The 21,100-nt window shown below is 38.8% G+C and overlaps 1 non-coding gene across 1 annotated transcript; it reads right to left on the bottom strand.

The window, feature by feature from the left end:
• Window positions 1-11,661: 11,661 nt before the first annotated feature.
• On the bottom strand, window positions 11,662-11,733 carry TRNAC-GCA (transfer RNA cysteine (anticodon GCA)). The gene has a single exon. It is a non-coding gene; the product is annotated as a tRNA-Cys (tRNA).
• Window positions 11,734-21,100: the final 9,367 nt, after the last annotated feature.

Raw genomic sequence — 21,100 nt, 5'->3', positions numbered from 1 at the left:
GTCAAGGGTTACAGAGGGAAGAGGATGACCGCTGCGATAGAGGATGAAGGGGAATCCGTAGGCAACTGGTCGTTACTAGAAGATGAGAAAGATGCTGGCTTAATTGATTATAGATTATTAGGAGTAGAGAGAAGAAGTAGTTGTTCATCAGTTTACTAAGAAGGGTATGGAAGGAGTTGTTCTGTCTAATTCTTTAATCGTTAGTTAGTTAGTCTTTCTTTCAATCAAGTAATAGAAAAGAGTCTAAATAAGGTCCGGTAAGAAATGCTTTCTATTCTTCAATCTGGTTCAGGCTCAGTAGTTCAGGGTTAACGGTTCAGTCAGTCTTTCAAAGACAGTAACCTCTCTGGCTGGCTAGCTTGCTTTAGTCTTTCCTTGAATTTGAAGTATCAATAGTTTACCTACTTCTTCCCTCCGCCCGTAAACTATTCTTTCTATTCTATTTACCTATTGAGTATAAGAATAAATAAGGGGAATGCATTAATGGGTCTTTAGTCTGTTTGCCTCCTTCTTTCTTCTTGTCTTGTTTGAGGATTGAATGAATAAGTAGTTCAGTTCGTAAACTAACACCTATTACATTTACAGAGTCAGGGAAAAGGTGAATGAAGCTTTAGTCTCCCTTCTTGAACAAAGACTGTAAAGAAAGCATAGGGCAAGTATTTCATATACAGGTTAATTAATGAGAAAGAGAAGAAAGGATAGATAGATAGCTAGCTTGTAACCCTCTTTCCTTTTATTCAAAGAGTAAGTAAGACAGTAAACTCTTTGGCTTTCGATAGTCTTTTCTTTACTTGTTCTTTAGGTTTAAGGAATCAGATAATGAATCTTTAGTCAGTCTTTGGTGTTCAATATACTCAAAAGGTAACCATATACTCTTCTGGTAACAATATACTCAAAAGGTAACAAACAAGATACAATACATACTAGAAGGGTAACCATATACTCAAAAGGTAATAGAATATACGACAGAGTATTAAGGTTCCAGCAATGGAGGAATAGTAGAGCTTGCTTTCAGATTGAATGAGTGAAGTTAGGTAAGAGCTTTCTGAATGAAGTAGCTCGTGAGGGAGTGAAACCCTTGTTCAGTTACCCTTGTTGGAGTTGTATAGAGGTGGGCAGGAAGAGCGGAGTAGTCCTTCTTTCTTTCTTGACTTTGTTCTTGTTCGGAGAGAGAGTAAGTATCTTATCTTTCTTAGCAAGTCTGATTAATCATTCTTTGCTTTCCTTTTAGTCTCTACTGTAAAGATTCAGAGAATAAGCAAAAGATAGGTTACACGACTAACTAGGAATCCGAGCGAAGACACTTCCTGATAGTGGTTCCAGGTCAAGTGAAGTAGTTAAGGAGAATTAATCAAGGAGTCTAGTGTTTACTTGTGAAAGGATACAATCATGAATGAGCTTAGCTCCACTTCTTCCTCAGTGTAAGTAGAAAGAACCAACTAGAGCTCACTGTAGAGCCTCCGGATTGAATAAGAACGGAAATACGGTATTGAGACCTGAAGACAGCTTTATCTCGTTCTCGAATCGATAAACGGCCATTTACAAGGTTCCACTAATAGAGAGTCGTAGCTTGCCCCTCTTCTTCTTCTTCTCTTACAGTTCAAGAAGAGATAAAGGGAAGGGACAAAGGGAAGGGACAAAGGAAAGAGTTGTTTGTTGAGTCTAATCATTCAGTCAGAGTTTACGCTTATGTTCCTTAGTCTTGAAAGCGGAAAGAAGTCAAGAAGCCAGCCACATTCTCTATCAATCCTTTCTTTTACCGACAAGTTTGATTGAAACTTTAGCGTGGGCTCACGAACGCACACCCTTGGCTAATTTGATTGGAGAGAGAACCAACTCAGTGGCTCTTTCTTTCCAAAGATTAGTTGGATTAGCCCACTTTTCTTTTTTGTAGGTTATAGACTTATGCGGCTTTCTGCCTCTACATCAGGCAAATTGGGTTCATTTTGTATGTGTTGTCTATCCTCATCTCATTTCTTTAGAGAAGGGTTCTTTCTTCTATTTATACATCTATCTGACTTGTATCATTGATAGATAGATACTACTAGGAATGGAATCATTATGGCAAGGAAAAGTGTAATAGGTAGAGGGAGAAGAAGAGGGCAAAACTGTAACACAAATATCTGATTCGTCCTTAAAAAAAAAAAAAAAAAGCTAAGTTCCATCCTTGAGTGAGAAATGGGAAATTCATGGCAGGCAAGTGACAATCCCCACCGCGGAATAGTGCACCCACACGTCTTCATCGACCGGACGTTTTTTCACCAGAAGACCTAGAGCTAACACGATCGAGACTTTCTTTGGGCTATCTGGACACATACTGACTTATACTTCGTGAAATGGTTCATGCATGCTTGTTGCCTGGGGGAAGAAGATCAAGTAAGGATGAAAATCTCCCTTTCTTTCTTTACCATTCTCTGTATAAATCTCGACTATTCTATTTGTAAAGATATGGTTATAGGGTAGGGGCTTCAATCTTTCTTTGTCTATTAGTTCACAATTCTTCTCTTCGCGGGGTGGAGCAGCTTGGTAGCTCGCACAAGGCTCATAACCTTTCAGTCATGGGTTCAAATCCTGTCTCCGCTAAATCTCCTTGTTTTGTCTCAAAAGAGGTTTGATCTTGGTAACTATAATGACTATTAATATTAGCTTTGTTTTCTTTACGGATAGGAGGATAAAGAATTAATTAGGAGTAGGGTCGTTTCATTTCATTTTTGTATCAAGAACGAAGAGGTGAAAGAGATAGATAAGAGAATTAAGGATACCCACCAACCAGACTAATCCATATCAATGTACCGGAAAATACTACTTACTTGTTCGCCGACCAACCCCCAGGAGAAGCAAATGCAAGGGGCACGCTAACGAGTCAGATTATTGAAGTACTAATTAATGAGCCAATGGAAAAGCAATAATCATGCTTCTCTTCTAATCCTCCATATTATAAAAAAGACTATTTGATCCCTTAACCAGTCAGCCACCATTTTGATAAAATGTACCAGGTAGAGATTGAAATGCATTCTTCTATATTACTTCCTTCTTTTTTTAAGACTTGAGCATGTATGGGATTCCAGGGAGTAGTCTTTCTTTCTTTTTTTCATTCACAAAGAAGGGGGATAATACTGGATCATATATATCTAGATCCATATAAATAGACTTCTATATTTACGCCTATTTTTTAAGATATAGTCTAGACTATAATGGTATCAACTTATATGTCAATGTTCTATTCTATTCGATGGGATGGAATATAAATCAAATAGCAATTCTCTTTCGGAGAGATGGCCGAGTGGTTGATAGCTCCGGGGTTGAAAACCGGTCTGGTATAGTGTTCGAAACAAAGAACTAACTATCGAGGGTTCGAATCCCTCTCTCTCCTTTTGCTCGGCGAATAGATTCTTTATTTATTTGACTGGGTTTGTTTCCCCGGCTCAGTATCATAAAGGGGAATGGCTAGGTGGGATAGATAGCCCAATTGAAAGCATTAGATCGCCTGTCTCAGTTAAAAGGAGTCATGAAAAGAAGAGTTTGTTTGGTTGGTTGGTTCAAACGAACAATCAATTCCTTCAAAGCCTGCGGCAGCTGCCCGAGCCCTTCCTGCATGCCATAAATGAATGACCTACACGAATAGGAAGAATCTTAGAACAAAACGAGAGGTAGCTAACCGCGAGACATAATTGACTGCATTAATTAGCTACACGCCACCCACAGAATTGAAAGAACCTAAAGCATGGGGTATATATTCCGCGGAACCTCGTTCTTGCCAAGGTTGTATATCTTTGCTCGCCTACTCAAGTCCAAACCATTAGGACCCCTTACTTAGTGGTTCTAACCAAGGAGAACGCGGATCCCCCGCATAGTCTCTCCCTCCCCCCAAAATGACTTCGACCGGTGGGCATTAGATATTTACCGAAACCTGTAGCGGCCCCAACCTTAACTCCAAGACATTGGTCTCTAACTAGAAACAGAAATGCTTGAGCTTGAGAAGCTTCGGGTCCAGCTGGCCCAACTCACTCGGATAAGTATTAACCAGACAAAACAACAAGCAAGCAATAAAAGCCAAAACGAACAGATAAAGCACCTAAACTATAAGACAAGTAAGCTTCTCCAGACCATACAAGGGCGAGCCCATGCAAATGGTTTAGTTAAGATATGCCAAATTCCACCAAGTATACAACATGGAACCTAACCATACCATACATGCCCCCCAACCAACTATATCTTCCAAATCGTCCACACACACTAAGAATCCATCCTTCTCTCTCTCCCTCAAAAGGTTGAGTAAATAACCAAATATCACAGGCTAAGGGTCAAGTTGGTAATTTGACATCTCCTCGCCCCGGAGCCCAGGTATCATATACGCCCCCAAAATCAGGTAAGGAGCTTTGAATACTAGAAGAAAAGCAAGCACCTAGACCTAACAAAATTCAGTTAATACCCCATCCATAAATAGTAGTCATTTTCTTTCTATCTATCTTTCCACACATAACCAAGAAGGGAAAAGATTCTTCAAGGGTCGAAGACGCTCGACCAAAGGGAGAGGGTTGAGGGTCCCAGAAGTGCATGATACATAGCGCCAAAACCCAATACTGCGGACGGAAGAAATTCAGTGAAGTACTCCAGACGGACACAAAGTACGGAAAGGTGTCTATAACTGACTTACCCAACAGGACCTACGCCCCAACCTAGAGTAGAGTTAGAGTAGCTAGGTGGGGAAGGGAAGTCAAATTCATCGTTGTTCATGCTAGGTTCATTGCTCCCAGAATACGATTAATCTGGCATGGGCTAGATGAGCCCCCAGTAGTTAGTTTACCGGAGAAATTGATAAGTCGGGCATTCTCGGCCCACCAAGCGAAACAAACCGGTTCTTGGTCACGACACCAGCTAGAAAGTTCCATTAAATAAAGAAAGAGCCTTTCCCTGGGGTATAGAACCTCCTCACTCAGGGACTATCAGGTCTTTTCATTAGGCTGATCTTGAGCCGCCATCCAACCAAGCACGAATACCTTTGGTAAAGAGAAGATTCTGGGTATAGTAGTAGGGGGTATAGAAAGTCTCAAATTCCAGATCTTCCCCTACTGCACGGATTTCCTGAGAAACGAAGTCATAGGCACGTAGGTTCAAGGTTCAGGGCCAGACCAACTACTCCAAGAGCACTCAGCCATAAAGCAGTTACTGTTACAAATAAGAGAAAGAAATGTACCCAACGTTTAGTGGAAAAAGCGCAACCCCAAAGATTTGGGACCAAAAGCCAGCCGGTTAGCAGTGTTGAATAAGTTTCTTCCTTCAGCTTGAGTTGGGTTAAAAGCACGGAATGTATTTGAAGCATCATCACCATCTTCCTTCAAATAAGGGATTTTATACGGTAGCACCATGAATGAATAGCGCATAGCCGAGCAGCGCCCAATACACCTGCAACCAACTCCCATCATATCAAATGGGTTCCATGTCCAATTATTTCATTCCTGGGAAAAGGAGGATGAATCGAAATATAGCTGCTCAAAACTAGGCGCAAAGAACCAACCAGACTGACCTAGTGGATCAATCTTCAGGAATACGGAAACAAACAAAGCAATTTCAGAGATCGAGCAAGTTCAGGCGTACCATGAAACCTATTAGTCTGAACCGTGGAGAGCAACAAAAGTGCAAAGACCACAACGAGTCAAATTTATCTCCTTATGCCTAATGGTAATGGATTCAGGCAGGCCCTCATAGTAACAACAAAGAAAGAGTGTGCTAAACTATTAGCAGGAGTCGAAAGAGCGACGGTTAAGAAGTTGCATCCTTCCAAACAACTAGGAACTTGCCAATCCAATATGGTTAGGTATACCATTAAGTTACAAAGGGTGTACCTGTAAACCAACCTCCTACGGCAACAAAATAGGCACAAGGAAAGAGCAATAGACAGGACCAACCTACAACAAACAACGAACCGGTACCTCCATAACGAGTCATCCATAATCTCTAAGAAGAAATCATTTGAGTCTTTGGTCAATTTACCAACGGCTATAGTCAGTCATAGTGGATCCTCCTATTCAACCAACTAAGGTGAACTATTTTCGAACACCTCATAGCATAGCAAGGGCCTTCGAGTCTATCATTTCTGTCTGATTTCTACTGTCCCTTCTTTCTTTCTTTCTATCTAATGGGTTTCGAGTATATCAATCCTTTTTTGATTGGTCCATAACCTGACCTAGATCAATATTATTCACTCAATACTGTACTGCTGGTAAAGTAAATGAAAGTCTCGTTCTCCTTTCTATTCTTCGTCACATTGTTGGACCACCAAAGAATATGGAAAATCTTTGGCACATAGATTGATCTTATCCTCTATTATCTGATCTTCTCTGTTTGGAAAGGGCTCATATGTTGTGACTTGGAATAAGGGTTTCTCTGTGGCGAAAGGGAAATAGCCATCCATTTTTCCTATAGTCTACAACCAAGAGGATTGAATCGGAAATCCGGATTCCTGTGTGTGGGCCAAATCAATAGGAAAATGCAAGAAAAGGGCTGTTTTGAACAGATGACTTATGCCTTACCATGGCGTTACTCTACCACTGAGTGAAAAAGGCCGGCCTATTTGATTCAATTTCTGAATAAGCCACTAGCCCCGCCCGATGAGTTGCGTGTATATAATTATTATCAATGAGAAGAAAGAATGTACATAAATGGATCGATCTTATCCACTCGCTCATTCAGGAACGGAAAATGGGATTACTCTATCTACTGAGTATAGGTAAAATGGTTTATTTATTGATATTGGATTTGATCAATTCATTGTTGAATCATAAGACCGAGCCTAATTCAATTGATGAGCCCCACCCTAACTCAATTCAGTTGATTGAGACATGTACACTGAATATGGATCCATTCACCGAATCATTGAGAAAGCAATTAGACTTGGCTGGCGAGAAACCCCATTTGAAATAACTTGTTGATCCCTATCCCTCTCTTCCCCAGTGAGTTCCTACCTCCTTTTCTTTCCTTTTGTTTGTCTTTCTTGGTTGGCTTAGTGTGAGATCGAAATATCCCTACCTAACCTAATCTTACCAATGAGTGAATCAATGAGATTAAGTATGAGAGAGTTTCATCCCGTTTATAGCATATGGGAAACCACCAATAACTTGCCGAAGGAAGGGTACTAGCCTTCGTATTATTTCAATCAATAAAAGAATAATCTAGTTAGAATTCTATGGAATAATGACAGAAAAATCCTTACGAATTGCATCATATGAGTCTATTCTATTTCTACTTCAGGGATAGTCAGAGTATGATGGCAGTCGGGCAAGTATGCCCCCATCGTCTAGTGGTTCAGGACATCTCTCTTTCAAGGAGGCAGCTGGGATTCGCCTTCGCCTGGGGGTAGGGTACTCCGAAAGGAAGCGGATCATGGATTATGAATAAGCTTGGAATGGATTCTTCCCGGGTCAATGCGAGAGCGGTTAATGTGTAGGGACTGTAAATGGCAATATGTATACGCTGGTTCAAATCAAGCTCGGCCCCTAATTCGCGTATCCCACCATAAAATGATATGTTCCATTTGTCCTTCGCCAGAACTGCTAGATATGAAGGAAGGAATAGTAACCCCTCCCTCTTTTTTGATTGATTGCCAGATAGATGGATTATCAATCAATTTGACAATAAGGACTATGAATCCATGCTCCTCTTACTAAAGTAACTGTCTCATAGCATATCAATCTATTCCTCGCGTCTCTGTCTGGTAAAATATGCCAATTCGAATCAAAAATCTACATGGAAAGGGTTGTTTGAAGGAAATGAAATCAACAACATGTACACTTGATTTCCCCGGGATTGTAGTTCAATTGGTCAGAGCCTGTCAAGGCGGAAGCTGTGGGTTCGAGCCCCGTCAGTCAGTCCCGATGGATCCAAATCCAATAAAAACTAATAGGGCAATTTCCATTTCTTCAACAAGTCTTGATTGATGGGAGAAAGCCATATGTGCCATACCGTAATTATTGGTAGCATCATATTCCCGATTCGAATGAATACCGTACTGGGTCTAGTTGATTACGCCCGATTTAGCTAATGGAATCGAGTACTATACGTTTCCGGGAAGCACACACAAAAGGAATTTATACGATACACAAAAAGGAAGGAGTGACGTCAACTCTGATCTAACTTTTAGTCTGAAAGCAAGCAAGCAAAATTGATATGAACCAAGAGACATCAATCATACAATATGCTTCAATGAAGATGTGAAGAAAATGTTGTTGAAATTATCTAAAGAATGAAGTTTCATGTTTTAAATTTTGGGGGATTACAATTTAGAGTTATTGTATTTCATTAATGTAGTTTAAGACTTTTAATTTACTTTAGGTTACAATTACATAATGGTTAATTATGGCCATTAAGTATGAATGTTACCATTCTTGGAATGCCTTTAGTAGTTTCATTTTGAGGCTATATAAAGCCATGTATGTAATATTTGTAAGTAGACTTGGGAAAATATATTAAAAGAAGCATTTGTGCTTTTCTTTAGCCAATGGCTAAATTTCTTTGCAATTCTATGTAGTTTAGATTGCATGTAGAATCATTCAAGCTCGACATGATCAATCTTGCTTGTGGAGTGATTCGAATCTCAAACAAGTGTTTGAGATATTTGATCAACAAGAGTCATTCAAGCTAGACATGATCGATCTTGCTTGTGGAGTGATTCGAATCTCAATCAAGTGTTCTTGCCTTGAGATATTCGATCAACAAGGTAATCCGAATCTTATTCCCCTTGTAGTTGATTCTTTATCTTATCATTTGCTGATACCAAATGATAAGATAAGGAAATCAACTACAAGGGGGGTAAGATTCGGATTACCTTGTTGATCGAATATCTCAAGCCAAGAACACTTTGTTTGAGATTCGAATCACTCCAGAAGCAAGATCGATCATGTCTAGCTTCAATGATTCTTGTTGATCAAATATCTCAAGACAAGAACACTTGATTGAGATTCGAATCACTCCACAAGCAAGATTGATCATGTCGAGCTTGAATGATTCTACATGCAACCTAAACTACATATAGTTGCAAAGAAACTTAGCCGTGGCTAAAGAAAAGCACAAATGCTTCTTTTACTATATTTTTCCAAGTCTACTTACAAATCCAACATACATGGCTTTATATAGCCTAAAAAATGAAACTATTGAAGGCATTCCAAGAGTTGTAACATTCATACTTAATGGTCATAATTAACCATTATGTAATTGTAACCTAAAGTAAATTAAAAGTCTTAAACTACATTAATGAAATACAATAACTCTAAATTGTAATCCCCCAAAATTTAAAACATGAAACTTCATTCTTCTTCCATGTGGCATGAATTGAAATATCTTTAGATAATTTCAACAACATTTTCTTCACATATTCATTGAAGCATATTGTATGATTGATGTCTCTTGATTCATATCAAAAATATATACGTTCCGTTCAGGCTCCGATTTTGTGTAACCTCAATTAGTCAGTCAATTGAATTACTAAACTACTTGGAATTAGAAATAATCTATCTCATTCTAATCTCACACTGAACTTTTGATATATACGTTCCACTACTAATGAAAGGAAAGAGGATATTAATACAAACAAGGAAGGATCCCCATCTATCTCTCTTAGTGAGGGAATTCATCATTTTAGAAAGTTTCCGTTTCTTCTTTCATTCTTTTTTTTGAAGAAGATTTGATCAGTACACAAAAAGGGGTGAAGTTCGAACCTACCTCCTTTTCCTTTTTAGAATTGAGCAGTGTGTGTTTGCTTGAGTTTGTTTATAAACGGAGGGTAAAGGTAGTCAGTCTGTTGAGACTGAATCAGCTAATTGCATTGGACAAGAGGGCAATAGATTAGAGAAAAGAAAGAATGCAACAAATGAGAAAGAAATGGCTGAGATGATCTTCCTATCAAAACTGAAACGATGAGATTATGGAAGTCTCTATTCTCGCATTTATTGCTACTGCACTGTTCATTCTAGTTCCTACCCCCTTTTAATAGACGTCAAAAGAGTCAAAGTGCTGAATTTGAATTCATCTTCCCTTTCTATAGGGATATCATATCAATTACATATATGCCATGTTCGTTCATGAAATATCCATCGTGGCCCAACTCTTTGCTTCATAATTCATGGTGATTCCTTCCAATGAATCGGAAATGAAATAATCGAAAGGCCACTAATCCCTTCCTTCCTTCTTTTAGCATGATAAAGAAGTAATTGATGAGCACAGATGATCCAGGGGTTCGGTTCCGTAGGCAGCACTTTTTCTCTTCGGATTTCTCTCAAAGAATTAGTAAACCCCATCTTTCCCGTTTGAACCATGATATGAAATGAGTTCGATAAAACAAGCAAGCAGAAATCCTAAAGACTAACTAAGAATAAGAAAGAAATCAAACAAGTGGGAAGCACATAATATGTGGGGGTCTACCCCGAGGTACTATTATGCGGAGTATCTCATTGGACAACCACTATGTCTATCTTCTTTGTTTGGTGTCGCAAATATGTATCCCACTTCAAAACGGATAATCGGAAGGAACTCCTTTTGCGTTTTTTACTGTAAAAGGAAAAGAGAAAAAGTGTTGCAGAATGATCCATCAAATAAACCAACCAAAAACAATTGATACAGTTTGATTCTTAGTAGTACTTCTCGAGTCCACTTCTTCCCCATACTCCGAGTGAAAGAGAAAATGAAAGACTACCCTGAAAGCAGCCGAGACTTACCATATCCATGTGAATTCTGTCCCTATCTCTCATAAAAGAATTATTCCTTATTCTGGACTAATTATAGTAGAATCACTAGCGCATAGTCAAAAAGGGATTCGGACACAACACCATTGATGAAACAATCCCCAAAATCGAATTAGAACTATTAATTAGTAGAGTATAATCGAAAAAATGAAGTAGAAAGAAAAGAGGCGGGGCGGAGAACCTCTTGGAAGTCTCAAAGGAGTGTTAGTCCCATACCATCTAGGTAGGAATAATAAGACCTAGCCATTCTTTTGTTGTCCTGAATTACATGAAAAAATGAGTGTATAAAAAGAGTCAATCAACATGGATCACTATCTATCGCATACCCTAACTATTATTCCTTTCTCATTTGAGATAATCTTTACTGTCTCCCCCTGCCCCCCTATTCATAGAGACAAACAGGAGATGGGATGAGCTATTACATGCTAGAGCTTATCGAAAAGAAGGAAGTTGTGTGTTCCTTTCCTTTAAGATTGATTCTAATAACAAAAAGAGCCAATGACTGCTCGAGCACTCAGATACTTTCATGAGTCCATATATAAAGTATCTTCCTCCTTTTTGTAACTCAAAATGAAATGAGATTCCCTACCCCCTAATTCAAGACCCAATCAGTCCCCCATTCGACCTACGGCTTCTCCCAATTCGACCAGGTCCTCGTGAGTAGGACTTCGTCCATAACATAATCAGATTGAACGATGTTGCATGACATTACTCTACTAACACTGAATTCTTGAAACGAAACCTAGACGCAAGGATGAGTATAGCATTTTACCGAACCCCTAAGGATGCTTAGAATCAAGCAAATCGAAAGAGGCTTGCTTTGTTTTGTTTTGTCTTCTCTCTCCTTCTCCTGTAAACAAATGCTAAAGATAAGGTTATATCAGCAAAATAGTGGAAAGTCTTTCCATTCTTTTGTTTGTTGATGAGGCAACACCCGGATTTGAACTGGGGAAAAGGGGATTTGCAGTCCCCCGCCTTACCGCTCGGCCATGCCGCCAAAAGACTACTAAATCTTGGATTGGCCCTATCTCTTCGATTGATAGTATCTTCCACAATATTGAAACCTAAAAACGGAACTTGACTTTTTCTATTGCCAAAAGGATTTTCGACTACAAAAGGTAAAATGAAGGAGACAGACAAATGGGAACCGTTCACTTTCACTATTGACTGTGCTGTTCATTCCTAAATGATTCTTGGATTCAAAGGGAAGGAAAATTAGGTAGGGTTCCCTAATGATATCAGAAAACAATCCCCGATACATAACTAATCATTACTAATCCATCCGTATTGATTCGTTTCCATAACCATAAAAGAGAATCCTTCTTAATGAAAATGAGAATAGCGATTATTAGTGTAACCCCCAGAGCATAAATTCTGATTATTACAATTAGCTAAATCGGGTATCTTAATAAGATGCTTATAGGAAATGTTCAGAATACCATTTTGAGAATCCTTTTTCTATTATAAATGGGAAATCAACAAAAGGCTTGGTTGGGGTGGAAATGAGAGAATATCGACAATGCCTGACTGGGTTTAATCAGATAGATACAATTTGAAGTTCAGTTGTAGGTTTATTGATCATGGCTTAACGGAAGAACTTTCTAAGTTGCCCAAAATGGAATTTCCATTATTTGCATAAACATAGAAATTGTTAGAACCATTGATAAAAGAAAGAGATGCTGGCTACTCATCAATCACTCACATATTCCTCTGAATTATACGTATCCGCAGGATGAATTTGGAAAACCCGGAGGGATAGGCAAGAACAAACCATTTTGATTGGAAACATTCCTCTAATTCATTCATTCCCTGGGAACTTCTATAGTCAGACTATACAGAATCGGGATCAGTCACATATTGCAAAGCCACGCCGGTATCTATTGCCAGGCAGAATTTGACCATAACGGAATTTCAGTCTATACCCACCACACCATAATATCTGATTGGGGAGGATAGAATGAGAGAGTGATCAAAAGCAAGGATATGGGCTCGGCTCGGGGGAGTAGGAAACAGAAAATATCTATTCTAGTTCTATCATCAGCTATGGGTTCGAATCTAAGAGAAATTCTCGAGAATGTTTGCTACCCGGAAATTGTTTGGTCTCTCCTGACTCACTCGAATAAGGAGAACAAACAAATGGAATGGGATCAGCGGAGATCCGGTATTTTCTTCATCCTTAAGTAAGGAATTACAAAAGAAATTCTTTCAACAAGGATTGGTCGACGAAATCAGAACCAGAGACTGAATCTTGATATACCTTATAAAACAATACATTTTTCTTACCGCCGGATATATTGTATTGGCAGCTGCAGATCATTTGATTGGACTGAAATTGGGAATGGGTACACTTGCCGGTATGGTATGAATCATTTGAAAAAGAAAGGGATTCGCTCTGTCGCCGGTCTCTTACAAGATCAATTCGGATTGGCTGACGTTCGTTTAGAAAATATGGATGGTTAGAGGAACTATATGTGGATTAGACATAAATTTATACCGACTCCTCCCTCAGAATTTGGTAACTTCCACTCCATTAACAACCACGCCACGGTTGAATCAATTTTCGGATTATACCACAGGTATCTCAAGTTTGAGATCGAACTCATCCATTGACACAACTAGTTCATGGGAGAAAATTGAGTGATTTGGGGCCAGGAGGATTGACAGGGCGAACAGCTAGTTTGACGAGATAGCCAGCCATCCTAGTCATTGTGGACCCATTTGCTCAATTGACACGTCTGAAGGAAAAGGAATGAATGTTGGACTTATTGGATCATTAGCAATTCATGCAAGGATTAGTCATTGGGGATCTATCTCGATAAACTCCATTTGATGAACTGAGAGAGGGAGAGAGAGATCAAAGTGCGGATGCTTTATTTATCACCAAGTATAGATAGATTCATACTATATGGTAGCGACAGACAGGAAATTCTTTGGCACTGAATCCAGGTAAGGTATTCCGGAAGAACAGATTGTTCCAGCAAGATACCCAACCAGGCATTCTTGACTATTGAATGGGAACAAGTTCATCTTTGAAGGCTTTTTCCCTGACATTTTCTATTGGAGCTTCCTTATTGAACATCATGATGCGAATCGTGCTTGAATGAGTAGTTCGAATATGCAACGGCAAGCAGTCCCGCTTTCTCCGACAAGGGCATTCTTGGAACAGAACTCAGTTGGAATGGAACGCCCTGCGGCTCGAGATTCAGGGGTTGCCGCTAAAGCCAAAACAATACAAAATATAGGCACTGCCGTCAACAAACAACGGAAAGACTCCCTCCATCCATCCAGCAAGATTCATTCAAGAAAAAGAGAAAGGAAAGAAAGAGAAGCGACTGAACCTCTTCTCGTCTCACAGTTCCATTGCCTGAACCGGAGCACCGATATGACCGTACGCCCTGATTGAACATTAATGAGAGTTGTAAGTCTTTTTTTGAATAAATGAAGGAGTTAGCAGACAGGAGAGGAACGAAGTGGAAGTGCGAGACCTTATGGGAGAGGAAAGAAGAAAGATGAAACCGAAGAAAACCTGAACCTATTTATTCAAACACTGATCAAGATCCTTTCTTTCACTCTTGAACAAGGGAAAAGACAAAGAGAAAGTCGAAACTCAAGACTCAACGAAAGAAGAATTGAAGACGACTTGACAGTGAAAGAAAGAAGGGAAAGAGAAGGGAGACTCCTTATGAATGAGAGTGAACTACTGAACCTTCAAGTGTTGAAAGGAAAGACGAAAGAAAGATGAATGAGAGTTTACGAACTTCACTCAATAACTTGTCCCTGATTTCACTCAAAGACTCGGTAAAGCATATTCTCTGATTCCCTCTTCTTTCCAGTCGAGCATATGAAATCCTGAACCTTTTCTTTGACGATATTCCCTATTTATTCTTCGGTCAAGCTATTTGTTGAAGAACCTTTCTTTACAGTCGAGCTGCTGAATAGCATAGTGTTTAGAAGAAAACTGAACTGCTTCTCTCCTATTTATTCTTTATAGAGGTAAATGGGTTCATTCAGTAGCTAATTCATGGACTCTCTCTGATTTCACTGTCAAAGAGGAAGAAAGATGAATTAGACTTAACTCCTTTTCCTATTTATTCACTGGAAACAAGGGAAAGCCGAAACTCAAGATTAACGATCCGGAACTCCCTTTCCTCTCCCTTTCACAAACAGTAAAGACGAAAGATTTATTCTCTCTCCTTTACAGTTCAAGAATAAATGAATGAGCTGCTTTGAAAGACTCAACCTCAACCCTGACCCGATATGACCTGAACAGTAAACTCGGGAAGAAAAGCCGAAAGAAGAATGATCCTTCACAGTCAGCCAAGACTCCTTCCTTATTAAGGATCCTGATTGAACTCCGTCTTTGTCTTCGCTCCTGAACCTTCACCTGAGCTACTGAACCTTTGACGATATTCCCTGACCGTAGTAGTAACCTTTACAGAAAAAGAATGAAAGACAAAGAGAAAGCCGAAAGCAAGACAAGATGCATTCTCCGGAACCTGAACCTGATTGAACAGTAAACAAAGCATATTCAATTCATTCTCCTTCACTTCTTCTTCTTTTCCGATATTCCCTGACTGCCCGGATTTAACTGTAAACAAGGTTACTGTGTGTCTCATTGCTCCTCTCTCTTCTTTATCTGGGCTAATATAATAACTGACTTAAACTTAGTGTTGTGAGACCAATACAATAAGGGAAGATGATCGTAACCCTGCATTGGACTTCAAACACTCTTTTTCCAGTAAAGACCAATAATTAGAAAATTCTATCCTCTCCCTATTTTTTGGGATCAAATCTCGGTAAAAGAATGAATTTGCCCTTCACCTCGGCTTCTCTCCTTCCCCGCTATTGCCTGAACTACTGAACCGTAACCTGAACCTCTACAACTCGGTTTCACAATTCCGTCACCTCTCCTTCCTTGCTTTACCGAACAGTAAACAAAGACTAAAGATTCATATGAGAGTTTACAGTAAATAAGTGGGAATAGGAAAGCTGCATGAGAAGAACCTATACGGGAGAATCAACTGAAAGAAGAATGAGACTGATTCCACTCTTTTCCGATATTCCCTACCTAACCTGATTGAAGGAGTTTACAGTAAAAGAATCAATATATTAGCAGTAGCAGCTTTTCCAGACGAAACTAAAGAGTCATTATCCTTGCACCTTTTCTTTGACTCTATGACCTCCTTTATTTCCAAAGTAAGTAGCTCTTTCCTGAACCTGAACCGTAACCAACCTTTAGAGTATAGAATGAAAGAATCAGAATCAATCAGATATTCCTATATAGGAGAGGAGGTAGAGTCAATTCATTCAATCCTTTACAGTGTTTAAAAGAAAAGAGAAAGTGATACCTGCTGAACAAAAACATGAGAGGAAATGAATGCAAGAATCAGATATTCCTTTACAGGAAACAAAAGAATGAAATCCGGAACAGGAGAGCTAGCTTTCAATTCATTCAATCCGTAACCAAAGACTCTACTCTATGACCTTACTCTTTTTCTTTCATTTTCTTCTGATTAAACTTCTATATGACATACCTTTTTTTCACATGTAGAGAGAGATTGGGTTGGTGTAAAGTGAGCTGCTTCCCCTTTGACTCTATTCCCGGATTGACCGGAACCTATTTTCCTTATTCATTCAATCCTCTCCCGTAAGGTCTCACGGCTGGCTTTGTTCCTTCACCTTCCCCTTTCTTTTATTAATTAAACTGACCTTACTTCTAGGGGTTACTCTCTCTCTTCGGGGAAAGAAATATCATAGATAATATATATTCGCTGCTCATCTTTACAGCTTCTATTTTTTCTATTGAGAAAGCGGCGGGCCTCAGGAAACTCTCCAATAGTGCCCTGCGGGGCTGGACTGTTTGAGTAACCCCTGGTCGTCTAAGATAGAATGAATGGAACTCTCTTTGATTGAGACTGCAGATATATAGAAAGAAAGTGTTCTGCTCATTAAGGAAGGAAAGACGAAGAAACCTCTTTCCTTTTCCTGATTGAACGGTAAAGTGGCTTCGCTACTTCTCTTTCTCTTCTCTTCGGGCGAAGTGACATAGATAATCAGAGCAGCTCATCTTTACAGCTTCCATTTGATATTGAGAAATCGGCGGGCCTCAAGAGACTCTTCAATAGTGCCCTGCGGGGCCGGACTGTCGAGTAACCTCAAATCGTCTAAGATATCAGAATGGAACTGTCTTTGATTGAGACAGCAGATATCAAGTGTTCCGCTCATTTCATTAAGGAAGGAAAGATTTTTGATGGTAAGATTACTATTGATATGAATCCAACAACTGATCACTTCCATGTACCCGAACGAGCAATTATAAGAAGCAATACAAAGAAGATTCAAGTATCAAATCAAGAAAATAATGGAGTGGCTGACATTGGAAAGTGATTAGAAGACTTGCCTTTGGAAGTTGAACTACCAATTAAGACAATTTATGAATTGTCTTATATTCTTCAATTTATATTTAATAGCATTTATTAAAAATTTGTATGAATTGCCTTATATTCTTCCATTTGTATTTAATAGCATTTATTAGCATTAGTGGTTGGTGGCTGAACTTTATTTTGTTAGGGTTATCTTTTGGGCCTATTTAAAGGCATGTAATACTCATGTTTGGGGGATTTTGGTTGAATACAGAAAAACCTTTGTGTTTTCTTGATACCCTTTTGGTGTTATTCTTTTTCAAATCTTGCTTTAGGTTTGATGTTTAAACCGATTCATTGAATTAGTTTTGATCAAGCTAATTCTGGAGTGAATTGTCTTGGTATCTAAGAGTGACCATCATAGATTCCAAGTTCGATCTAAGAGTCATTCATCTTCTAACCAGCTCTTGGTTGGAATCAATCCGTTAAGTTAGCTTTCTCTGTGAACGTTTTGCAAGGATTCTAGAAGGACCTCTAGCTTTGCAAATTCCAGCAGTGTAGGCGCTTATCATTTGGTATCAGAGCATTTGGTCGACGTTCTTTAGCCGCTCTAGAGGTGAAATATTTTTATTGTTATTTTTTTTTTATCAATTTTTTCTCTCTCTCAGATTCTCGAAAAAAAGAAAAAAAAAGCCAGCCTTTACATTCTTAACCTAGTACCAAAAGCCCACCTTTTAGTGTTAAACACGGTGTCCCTGAGTGAAATTTTTGTGAGAAGTGTGGAGAGGCCCCTTGATAACAAAATGTCACATAATGGAGAAGGAGTACCACCAGTACCAGATCTTAATACAACCATTCTTCAAGCAATTCAAGGTATGATGCAAATGATGATGGAAGATAGACAAGAAAGAAGGGCGCAACAACAAAGACAAGAACGAACATTAGAAGGTGATGAAGATATAGTAGTACAAGAAAGACAAGTTGTTGAAGGAAGATGGAGAGGAAGAAATAACCATGCAACTATTATGCAACCTAGAAGGATGGAAAGAGTACATGAAGATAGAGATGGAGGAGTTAAACTCAAAATCCCACCATTTTGTGGAACGGCAGATTCTGAGGCATACTTGCAATGGGAAAGAAAGATAGAGCATGTGTTTGATTGCAACACCTATAGTGAAAATAAGAAGATGAGACTTGCTATTGCCGAATTTACCAATCATGCTGGTATTTGGTACCAACATCTCAAATCCGAGAGAAGAAGAAAAGAGGAGGATCCAATAGAGATATGGGAAGAACTTAAAGAAGCCATGAAAAAAAGGTATGTTCCAAAACATTATGAAAGAAATTTGAAAACTAAATTGCAAGGTTTGAGGCAAGGAACAAAAGGTGTGGCGGAATATTATCAAGAGATGGAAACTATGATGGAAAGAGCAAATGTTAGAGAAGAAGAAGAAGATACCATGTCTAGATTCCTTGGAGATTTGAATCGAGAAGCTCATCTTGTTGACAGAAATCCATCACCATATCTGGAAGACATGTATCATTATGCTCTCAAAATTGAAGACCAATTGAAGGAAGAAAAAGAGCATTAAAAAAGGTACACATCACGAACTAACACCTTTTCAAATTCTAAAACTTGGAACAAGGATAGTTTTGTGAATAGAAATGAATCAATGTCACCAAAAGAAAAGTTTGTGGCTGCTAAAAGAGTGGAGGCTAAGAGTTCCATTGGTAAAAAGAATGAGGCTTCAAAGACGGTAAAGGAGAAGTCTAGTTCTATTCAATGTTGGAAGTGCAAAGGGTTTGGACACATGTGCAAAGAGTGTGTTAATAAAAAAGTTATGGTGATAAGGAATGGTATACTTGATTCAAATGATGATTGTGAGGATCATGATTCACAGCTTGTGGAAGAAATCGCAGCATATGATGATGAGTATGTTGAAAAAGGTAATTCCATATCTTTGATCACAAGAAGGGTACTCAATGTTCAAATCAAGGAAGAGAAATTTGAAGATCAAAGGGAAAACTTGTTCCACACAAGATGTTTGGTCAAAGGAAACCCATGCAGCTTGGTGATTGATAGTGGAAGTTGCACAAATGTGGTAAGCAGCTTCCTTGTAAAAAGACTTCAACTTTCTATCCATCCCCATCCAAAACCATACAAACTTCATTGGTTAACAAACAAAGAAGAAATTAAGGTGAACTCCCAAGCTCTTATTTCTTTTACTCTTGGAAGATATAAAGATGAAATTCTTTGTGATGTCGTATCAATGCATGCGGGGGACATCTTATTCGGCCGACCTTGGAAATATGATAGAAAGAAGAAAAGAAAGAATATGAAGAACAACAGTGGAGAGAAGAAACTAAGGTAAAGGTGAGAAAAAAAAAAGTGAGAAAAAAAAATATTCAGTTCTTGTCCGGAAAGAACGATGAATTTGATTTGAGGACAAATCCTTTAAAGAAAGGGGGGATGATATGAATCCAACAACTGATCACTTCCATGTACCCGAACGAGCAATTATAAGAAGCAATACAAAGAAGATTCAAGTATCAAATCAAGAAAATAATGGAGTGGCTGACATTGGAAAGTGATTAGAAGACTTGCCTTTGGAAGTTGAACTACCAATTAAGACAATTTATGAATTGTCTTATATTTTTCAATTTATATTTAATAGCATTTATTAAAAATTTGTATGAATTGCCTTATATTCTTCAATTTGTATTTAATAGCATTTATTAGCATTAGTGGTTGGTGGCTGAACTTTATTTTGTTAGGGTTATCTTTTGGGCCTATTTAAAGGCATGTAATACTCATGTTTGGGGGATTTTGGTTGAATACAGAAAAAACCTTTGTGTTTTCTTGATACCCTTTTGGTGTTATTCTTTTTCAAATCTTGCTTTAGGTTTGATGTTTAAACCGATTCATTGAATTAGTTTTGATCAAGCTAATTCTGGAGTGAATTGTCTTGGTATCTAAGAGTGACCATCATAGATTCCAAGTTCGATCTAAGAGTCATTCATCTTCTAACCAGCTCTTGGTTGGAATCAATCCGTTAAGTTAGCTTTCTCTGTGAACGTTTTGCAAGGATTCTAGAAGGACCTCTAGCTTTGCAAATTCTAGCAGTGTAGGCACTTATCAACTATACTCAGCAGTGTGCAGTTCTTGTGAGTTATTCGTTCACGAACTGTAAACTAAGACTATCGATGAATGAGACAGATTTCACTACTCTCCCTATCGGCCGGTCTCTTCTCTGTTTTTTCCTTTTCCTTCTTTCGTTCTTTCATTAAGGAAGGAAAGATTTTTGATGGTGAGATTACTATACTAAGCAGTGTTCAGTTATTACATTAAGGAAGGAAAGACGAAACGAAAGAAGAAGAAATGAGAGAGAGTGAACCTGAAGGAAAGACTGAACTCAAGATGAATGAGATTGAACTCAGTAAACTGCTGAACCTATCGGTTTCACAGCTTCGCTCCTTCACTTATCGGTTTCACAGCTTCGCTCCTTCACCTATCGGTTTCACAGCTTCGCTCCTTCACCTATCGGTTTCATAGCTTCGCTCCTTCACTACTGAACCTCTCCCTTTCACGAACTGTAAACACTCCTTATTCATGAGACAGATTGACCTCGGGTTTCACTATTCTTTCACTCTGTCTTCGTCTTCTTCCTTTTCCTCTCCCTTCACTGTACTAATGAATTGCCTCTCCCTGATTGACCAGTAAACTCGGCTAGGCTTCTTTCGTTCTTTCACAAGGTCAAGCTCAATCACCTTCCCCTATTTCTTCTTTAACTGATCTTTCTCCTTCCGCGCTATTCCCTTCACTACTTCACTGTAACCATAACCTTTATCAATCTCCTTCTGCTCTATTCCCTTCCCCTGATTCATATTCAATTCCTATTCTTTCTTCTCTCAGTCATTCTCCTTCACCTTTATTACCAGAAGTTATTGGATTAAGGAGAGTGACGGAACCTGACTCCTCTGCCTATTTATTCTTTCATTTCC

Source organism: Cucurbita pepo, chromosome 3 (assembly GCF_057944985.1).
Source record: "Cucurbita pepo subsp. pepo isolate OVF chromosome 3, ASM5794498v1, whole genome shotgun sequence".
Taxonomy (NCBI): domain Eukaryota; kingdom Viridiplantae; phylum Streptophyta; class Magnoliopsida; order Cucurbitales; family Cucurbitaceae; genus Cucurbita; species Cucurbita pepo.
This window is presented reverse-complemented; position numbering and strand designations above follow the sequence as displayed.